At 39.4% G+C, this 9,619-nt stretch overlaps 1 pseudogene across 1 annotated transcript; it reads left to right on the top strand.

The window, feature by feature from the left end:
* The first annotated feature begins 884 nt into the window (after window positions 1-884).
* Window positions 885-7,514, top strand: LOC309634888 (ornithine aminotransferase, mitochondrial pseudogene; annotated as a pseudogene). The gene has a single exon. The product of its transcript is annotated as an ornithine aminotransferase, mitochondrial pseudogene (transcript).
* The last annotated feature ends 2,105 nt before the right edge of the window (window positions 7,515-9,619 follow it).

Here is a 9,619-nt window from a genome sequence, read left to right as displayed (position 1 = left end):
CTATTGATACTTCCCAGGTACCACTCTCTTCTCATAAAAAATGATGAGGCAAATCAGCATCTTGTAGGAGCCAGATTTGGTAGGAAAGTAAATTGATTTTCTCCTTCACTTGAATGGAAACAAAGGAGTTCTCCTGCATTCATCAAAGATATAAGACTTTCTTAGCACAATTAAGATATTCAAGTCTGATGTTTTAAAACAAGCAAGAAAATAAATGAGCATCAAGAAAAAAATTTTTTGATATCGGGTATAGCCGAAAAGGCACTGCACTTAGGTCTCCAAATCTCCCAGATGAGTCACTTACTAGTTTTTGGCAGAATACTTAAACACATTAAGCCTCAAACGGTACAACTGTAAAACAGACTGGGACATGCATGCAGACTCTACCTCCATTACTATTTTGTTAGGATAGTAAAGATGAGATAATGCACACGAAAGCATTTTTTTTAAAGCTGTCAGCATCGTGCTGATGTAAGACATTATTTTTGTACTGATACCTATTATGAGAAAAATAAAAAATTAACTCAAGACCATGCTGTATGGTTATCAAAAACACTGTACTTTACAATATTTGATTATTTTAAGGATCCCCATTGCCATGGGCATGAACATTTAATCAGTCACTGGAAGGAAAAAAATACGCCAAAAGTGCTTTGCCTAAGAAAAGCTGATAAAAGAGTCATGCCCTGTTTTCTTCTTAATCTTCCTGCAGCATCTTCCCACTCTTCCCGGCTGCATACTTTGCATACTTAAGAGTTTTAGGCTCTTGAGAATACATATATATATATATATATATATATATATATATATATATATATACACACACACACACACACACACACACACATACACATATATATGCACACATATATTTATATATATGTGTATATATATACACATATATTTATATATATGTGTGTATATATATATGTATATTTAATGGCATTGGTGTAACAGAAATAGATGTCATTATCATTGTTGGTAAAAATCTAGCTTCAGGGCCAGAATCTGCAGGCAAACGTGCAACCAGCCAAGTAAAGCTTGGTTTGCTCCGTGACAGAAAAGGCTGCTGAATCTGCATGGGAGTCAAGAACATTCTCCCCCTCAGGACCCTTCACTTCTGCTGATACACCTCACTGGTTTGATCATTCAGACAGAATCTTTAAAACAGGAGGAATAGGAAATCATTGATACAAGAATAGAACACACGGAGGCTACCATAAAAGAAACTTAATTTTGCAGCTATTTCACATTATTGCTAATGTAGGCATGAAACAGACACACACATTTCTTGCTTACTTAGCAATGTCCTATTTTCCTTAGCTATTCTTAAAGACTGAATAAGGACACCTTTTTACATCCTTCTCCTTCTTGATTCTAAAAATACTAGGCTGAAGTAAAGTGATAGTGATAATATAAAAATAGGTACCATTTATTGAGTGTCTGCTCTGGACCAGGCAGCTCACATACGTTTTCCTAGTACGTTATGGCTCTTTGGGGTGATTCCAGATTGATATCATAATTCTCACTTCCAGACCAGGAAAATAAATCTCTGAAAGGTTAAGCAATTTGATCAGGTAACACAAGTAGCAAGAGGCAGAGCAGCAAAAAGAGATCTTTTAAAAAAAATTTTTTTTATTTTTTTCAAATTCTTTTCCATTATAGGTTATTTCAAGATATTGAATATAGTTCCCTGTGCTATACAGTAGGTCCTTGTTGGTTATCTATTTTATATATAATAGTGTGCATCTGTTAATCCCAAACTCCTTATTTATCTCTCCACCCCCCTTCCCCTTTGGTAACCATGAGTTTGTTTTCTATGTCTGCAAGTCTATTTCTGTTTTGTAAATAAGTTCATTCATAGTATGTTTTTTAGATTCAACATATAACTGACATCATATGATTTTTGTCTTTCTCTGTCTGACTTACTTCACTTAGTATGATAATCTCTAGGTCCATCCATGTTGCTGCAAATGGCATTATTTCATTAAAAGACATCTTTTGGAATGACTTCCCATTTGCTAGTAAAATCTGTTAGCTAGGTAGCAGGGCATTTGGGAGACGGGAATACTGCTTTCTTTAATTTTCTTTATAACTGAGGAATACCAGAAAATGTGTTGTTACAACCATTGACACTGAACATCTCATAATGCCCATTTTTCTGCCTTTCTATGGAGTGGATGCAGCCAGTTTAAATTCTTTTGAACTAAAGACAGGAGTAGAGGAGACAGAGGAAGGGAAGGAAAGAGAGAAGAAGGAAGAGGGGGAAAAGAAACCTAAACGGAATTGATTTTCCCTCATTATTCCCGAGCATCGTGTCATCATTTTATGCATCAATTCTAGTTGTAATTAAGATGCAGAAGATAGGGGTGATTCTCTTGTGGAAAGTTGTTTTATTAGTCAGGACTCTTTTAGCTTCAAGAGAAATAAAATTCAAATCAAACCAGCTTGTTGGGAACAAAGAGAGAAAGAGAGGATATTTATTTGGCTCATGTAATTGGGGCTCTACTTCTAGGTGTCAGGAAACTTTAGTTTGAATATGATACTGAAAATTTGGTACATTTCAAGGGTTTATGGGCACTAGGATATTGGTAGTTTATAGGGTGCCAAGAAATGTACCCCCTTCTCAAAAACTGGGACCTAAGATCACTCTCAACAGAAAACAGAGTCATACAGAATCACAGTAAAGATACTAGCTCCAGGTCTGCCAGGATTGTCTGTTAGATATTAAGAGTCTTCTCAATATAAAGAAAGAGTATGTCGGAAAGGAACTGATCAGCTGTGGAAACAAAAGGAGAAAGGAGAACATTACCATTAGTCATCTAAGGAGTCTCTGAGTAAGGCATGTCCTTGAACAGATACGCAGTTGTTGAGCTGCTGCTCATACAGTGGAAGGACCATGGGCGCCAGTCAGATAAACCATTCATCCTACAGATACTTCCTGTGTGCCCACTACTTCTTCTGGACAGTTAGGATGTGTCCACAAAAAAAAAAAACAAAGGTCCCTGCCCAAGGGACTTCCCTGGCAGTCCAATGGTTAAGACTTCGCCTTCCAATGCAGGGGGTGCGGGTTCCATCCCTGGTCGGATCCCACATGCCTCACGGCCAAAAAACCAAAACGTAAAACAGAAGCAGGCAGAAGCTCAGTTGACGCTGCGTGTCCTGGGCTGGCTTACAAGGCGCCGCCAGGAGTTATTGGACCCTCTGAAGACCGTCCCTGGATCTCGGGTTAAAAATCTGTATTCTAATCTGAACTGTGGGAAGAAAGGTTAGCTTGTTGGTGATATTCCTACTTGAAGGACATCATGTTTTCCAAACTAGCACATTTGCAGACTGTTGCTGTCCTTAGCGGAGTTCATTCTTCAGTGGCTTCTGCTACATCTGTTGCAACTAAAAAAACAGTCCAAGACCCTCCATCCTCTGACTACATTTTTGAACCAAAATCTAAATAGGGTGCCCACAACTACCATCCTTTACCTATAGCCCTGGAGAGAGGAAAAGGTGTTTACATATGGGATGTAGAAGGCAGAAAATATTTTGACTTTCTAAGTGCCTCCAGTGCTGTCAACCAAGGGCATTGTCAGCCAAAGATTGTGAATGCTTTGAAAAGTCAGGTGGACAAATTGACCTTAACATTTAGGGCCTTCTACAATAACGTGCTTGGTCAATACGAAGGGTATGTTACTAAACTTTTCAACCACCACAAAGTTCTTCCTATGAATACAGGAGTGGAGGCTGGAGAGACTGCTTGCAAACTTGCTCGTAGATGGGGATATACCGTGAAGGGGATCCCAAAATACAAAGCAAAGATGGTTTTTGCAGCTGGAAACTTTTGGGGTAGAACATTGTCTGCTATCTCCAGTTCCACAGACCCAACCAGTTATGATGGTTTTGGACCGTTTATGCCAGGTTTCGAAATCATTCCATATAATGATCTGCCTTCTCTTGAGCGTGCACTTCAGGACCCAAACGTTGCCGCGTTCATGGTGGAACCAATTCAGGGTGAAGCAGGTGTTGTTGTTCCGGATCCAGGCTACCTTGTGGGCATGTGAGAGCTCTGCACCCAGCACCAGGTTCTGTTTATTGCTGATGAAATACAGACAGGATTGGCCAGAACTGGTAGATGGCTGGCTGTTGATCACGAAAATGTCAGACCTGATACGGTCCTTCTAGGAAAGGCACTTTCTGGTGGTTTATACCCTGTATCCGCAGTGTTATGTGATGATGAAATAATGCTGACCATTAAACCAGGGGAACATGGTTCAATGTAGGGTGGCGATCCACTAGGTTGCCTAGTGGCCATCACGGCCCTGGAGGTTTTGGAAGAAGAAAACCTTGCTGAAAATGCAGAGAATATGGGTATCATCTTGAGAAATGAACTCATGAAGCTACCTTCTGATATTGTAATGGCTGTAAGAGGAAAAGGATTATTAAATGCTACTGTTATTAGAGAAACCAAAGATTATGATGCTTGGAAGGTGTGTCTGTGACTTCAAGATAATGGACTTCTGGCCAAGCCAACCCACGGTGATATCATCAGGTTTGCACCTCCGCTTGTGATCAAAGAGGATGAGATTTTGGAGGCCATGGAAATCATTAACAAGACCATCTTGTCTTTCTGAGGGTGACAGTTTTCAGTGGCGCCTGGGAGCCAGCTGGAGACAGGCAGTTCATAAAGCTCTGCGTTTCTGCACTTAATGCAGGCATATTCCACTCCCCCACGTCAAGGGCTTTTTAAAAAATATATGTTTTTCAGTTCATACATAATAGAATGACATTTATAAACGTGCAGTTTGCTGTGTAACATAACTAAAAGAATGTCCTGGCATCTTATATTCGATTAAGTGTTTGTGTGTGTGTGTGTGTGTGTGTGTGTGTGTGTGTGCATGTGTGCTTTCTAAGGTGAGATGCATCTCTCTATATAGACAGCCTTTTAATCAAGCCCCTCAGCATAATTTATATATGTTTTAATAATTTGCTTGCTGGTGTAAATTGTTTGTATTTGAAAAACTTCTATGAGAGTATTGCATAGAAGATTAGCTTAACCTCATAAAGTTGAATCATAATCATTGAATTTTAGGAAGGATTAATGGTTAAGCTTATATAAAATACGAGATTTAAGTAAACTCCATATTGGCTAGCACCAAGATGTATTCTATGAATGTCATTACTTTGAATTAAGAATTATTGTTTAACATTCCTAGATTATGTTTTAAGTGTTTGATATAATTTGTAAAAAGTGTTTATTTTCAGTGTTTATTTAAATTTAAAATAAAGCTCATATTTCAAATGTCTACGTTGGGACCAGTGTGTGATTACTGCAGTGTTATCAATTACCTCACATTTTAAAGTCCTCTGAGAATGTTCTTACCTGCTTTATTTCATGTGTTTTCTAAGAACATTTTGGTTTCTTTGGTAATCTCTAGAAAAACAAATTATAAAAAGTCTCTTTTAGTACTACCTTTTCCACTTTCAAAATAACTGCTTTTTTCCCATGTGTATACTAGTATTTACCATTTTTATTAAAGTATCCTTCTTATGCATGGTAAAAAAAACAAAAAACAGAAACAACATTATAACAAATTCAATAAAGACTTTTAAAAAAAAATGGTCCACATCAAAAAAAGAATCTTAAAAAAAAAAAAGATCCCTGCCCAATATCGTAGACTATAAGCATTAAACATAATAAATAAGTAAATCATATAGTATGTTAGAAACCAAATAAAAAGGAAAACCTAAAACAAGGTATGAGGAGTCAGGAGGGCCCTGGAGGAAGGGTATGGTGTGATTTGAATTTGAATGGTCGAGGAGTCCTCATGGAGAAGTGATATTTGAGTGGTGAAAGGAAGGTGGTGAGGGAGTTTGCCAGAGGATATCTGGGGGAAACATTCCATGCAGAGCAACTGTCCAAAGATAGGAGCATTCTTGGCACATTTGAGGAATTTCAAGGAGGCCAGGTTGGCAGGAGTTAAGTGAACACAAAGGAAAGTTAAAAGAGATAAGGTCAAAGGGAGATCACCGTAGGCCACCGTAAGGTCAGCTGGAACAATTTAAGAAACGATGGTGGCAGGGTCTGGGTGGTAGTAATGAGGTTGTGAGATACTGTTTGCAAAGCATCTTGTTCGTGACAGGCACCAAACCCAGTGGTCATTATAAGGCACGTCCCTTTTATGATTCTCCGCTCATCAAACCAACTTCAGAATATGATTTAGTCTCCTATCATGTTTACTTCCAAGGAAGCCTGCCTCAGCCACAAAAGCAAGAATCTAATCATCTTGTCCACTTGGCAGTCACGGTTTTCACTATAAATGCACTGTTATTCCAGGTGTATGCTTGAGTCTTTCCGAGCCCCCGTCTTGCCAGTACAACTCTGAGAGATCAATGAATTCTTAGTGGTCTGAGGGTTGAGCCAGGGGGTGTCCACACTGGTACGTAAATTATCCCCCGAAGTCTGCCATTTCTGAAGCCCTTTGAGTGGACAGTCTCTCCTGGGCATATCCTGACTTTACCAAGTGTTTTTCTTTAATCGAATCACAATAAACATCTAGGATTGGGAGTTACCTAGAGATCTGGGGGAGTTCAGCAACTTTATTACTTTAATTCCAGTAAATTACATTTAGAGACACTGATTGTGCCCTACAGTGTGAAAATCTGAGAAAATTCATTTTTTTCCATTTTTATTGCATCAAAAAGGAACATTCTGGATTATGGTTATATTAACAGCAAAGAACGTTACTGTTTGTTGGCCCCTTCCCATGTAACAGGCACTGTATTAGACGTTTACACTGTGTAATGTCCCAGCGTCAACACAACCCTTCACAGCACAGTTAGTTTAGCTGGACGGGCAGGACCCTGCCATCCTGGAGGTCCAGCGCTGGCGCCTGCATGTGGTCCATCAGCAGACATACACCTGTGAAGCCAGGTCCCTCTATTGCTTTGGTCCATGCTGCTGTTCCATTTATTTGCTTGTTTAATGGAAAGGAGGAGAGGCTGTTTCATTTTGTCTGGCTTTGTTTTGACTATATTTTTACCATCACACGAATGACGGCTCTTGTTTACTTTTAATTTTGTTTGTTTATTTGTTTATTGATCTCCTCTTCGTCCTCAACCAGACCTCCCAACACTAGGAGTAGGAAAGACACTGAAAGTAGCCACAGTTCCCAAAATATATACTGCAGAGCCCTGAGCTTGCAGATTGTCACCCCAAAAATGGCTCCTTGGCCAAACACAGTCTTATAATAAAGAAAATATTTTTAATCATGTTTCATCTTGTAGTTTCCAAAAGTATTTGCCCACACAGCCCTTTTATTGGAAAATAACTATTAAACCTCCAAGACTAGTTCTAAGAGGCAAACTTGGGGGCTGAGGAGATGAGGAACAAGAAAAGTCATTTGCCTGCTTTCTCAGAGGGCTCAGGAAAGAAAAGTTTAAGGTTTCCCCATGAAAATAAGGCTATTGAAATAGAGAAGACACAGGAGGCATTTCCTTGCTACTCGATTCAAACTGCTGATAAATCTCTGCAATCCAAGGCAGAAAAGTGAGCAATGATACTGTGCCTGTCGGATGACAGATCAGGCGTTAAACTCCGAATGTGAATTGAAAAGCCACTCCTGCGGAATGCAGGGCAGCTTCAGGGACGTGCTGTGAAGTCCCATCCGCAGAGCCACCCTGCAGCCCTCACTGAGCGCTGACCCGCACCTCTCACCCCAGGCCAGCCCACCGCCCTTCTCAGCCCGGTCAGAACCACGTGGAGGAAACCAGAGATAAATGAACATGTGGAAGGGCAGACAGCCTCCCCTCTCTGTTGCACATCTTCAGGAAGAGTGTGAAATTATCTTTCTTCAAGAAAGGAAGCTGCCTCCTCTACCGTTTCTCACCCACCTGGACCAACAGTGGGCAGAGCATCTCTGCCCGTGAGGCCGCCTCCTGGTTCCACCCCAGATCTGAGGCTTTGCTGGGGATACCCCGCCAGCCACTGACGAGAGCCAGCCCCACTTCAAACAAGCACAGTTCCTGTTCCCTGGTGTTGGAATTAAATCAGTGATCTAAAGTACTGATTTTATTAACTTAATGATTAAATTAGTTAATATCTAGAAGGATTTTTCTGTGCTCTGAAAGGAACGCCGTCGTCATTTTTATTTTATTTAACGTTCGACACATTAAACTTACAACTAATTACCAAAACTATGAAAATTAAAATTTCTTAAACAGTTAAACATTGATTAAAGTCGTAATTAAAATCGCTTAAATGATTTGAACAATAATTGTAAAGTTACTATGACTAATTCTTTTGAAATTTTTTAAAATAAATTTATTTATTTATTCATTTATTTATTTATTGGCTGCGTTGGGTCTTTGTTGCTGTGTGCAGGGTTTCTCTAGTTGCGGCGAGCGGTGGCTACTCTTCGTTGCGGTGCACGGGCTTCTCATTGAGGTGGCTTCTCTTGTTGCAGAGCACAGGCTGTAGGTGCACGGGCTTCAGTAGTTGTGGCACGCAGGCTCAGTAGTTGTGGCTCACGGGCTCTAGAGCTCAGGCTCAGTAGTTGCAGCGCACGGGCTTAGTTGCTCCGCAGCATGTGGGATCTTCCCGGACCAGGTCTTGAACCCACATCCCCTGCATTGGCACGTGGATTCTCAACAACTGCGCCACCAGGGAAGTCCTGAATATTTTTAAATATTAACTAACTCCAATCAAATATTTAAATAACTCCATGAACAACAAAGTGTGTACAATTACAATGAGAATAATGCGCTTACAGGTATTTTGTAAAAATTAAGACCCAGGGCTTATTTTTTTGTCTGTATGTCTTCATTATTTTTTCTCATTATTGTTTATATACCTTCTTTTGTTATACCTAACCTGCTTCTTCCCTCTCACAATTAATGTCTCAGATTAGTTGAGGTTCTAGGATTTGGGTGACCAAGTGGTTGAATTTTGGCGGGAGTGGAGAATCTAGTTGCTTCTCTCCAAATAAGTTACATCTGAACTGGTAGTGATTTGTCTGAGCTGTTTGTTTGTTTGGCTTTTTACCCTTCATTTTTTTCAGACACTAAGACCTTTAAATTCATGCTTTCACCTAGGTTTTTGAAACCTGGCATCTCACTTCCTTAAGTATTTTTTTAACTCTGTCACAACTCTTGTCATGCGGAGTAGATAGATCTAGTCCTTTAAGATCTGGTGTTATGAGAACCTCACCTATGCTTTGTTATATCATAACAGAGGTACCACTGAGTTTTCATCTCCTCAAATACAAGCCATAGGGTTTGCCTTCTTATTGATTCTTTCGTGTCTTACCAGCTAGTTAATTCATTATCTTAGTACCCTCAATGTTCATTCTTTTCTACCTGGTTGTTCAGTGTACTCCCCAGCACCAGGAAGTCTTACTGGGTACCAACGTTTCCCAAGAAAAAAAGTGCATGTCTATACTTTCTAAATATAAATTTAATAATAAGCTAAATATAAATTTAATAATAAGCTAAATATAAATTTAATAACAAAACTTATATGTCCATGCATAAATAGTCCTCTCCTTATTAAAATCAATAAAATAAACATATACCATCACATTTTTCTTTCTTTTCTATTAAAGTTACTGTGCCCTTTGTATTAACTTTTCTG

Source organism: Balaenoptera borealis, assembly GCF_965194805.1.
Source record: "Balaenoptera borealis genome assembly, chromosome: 9".
In the NCBI taxonomy this organism is placed as follows: Eukaryota; Metazoa; Chordata; class Mammalia; order Artiodactyla; family Balaenopteridae; genus Balaenoptera; species Balaenoptera borealis.
This window is presented reverse-complemented; position numbering and strand designations above follow the sequence as displayed.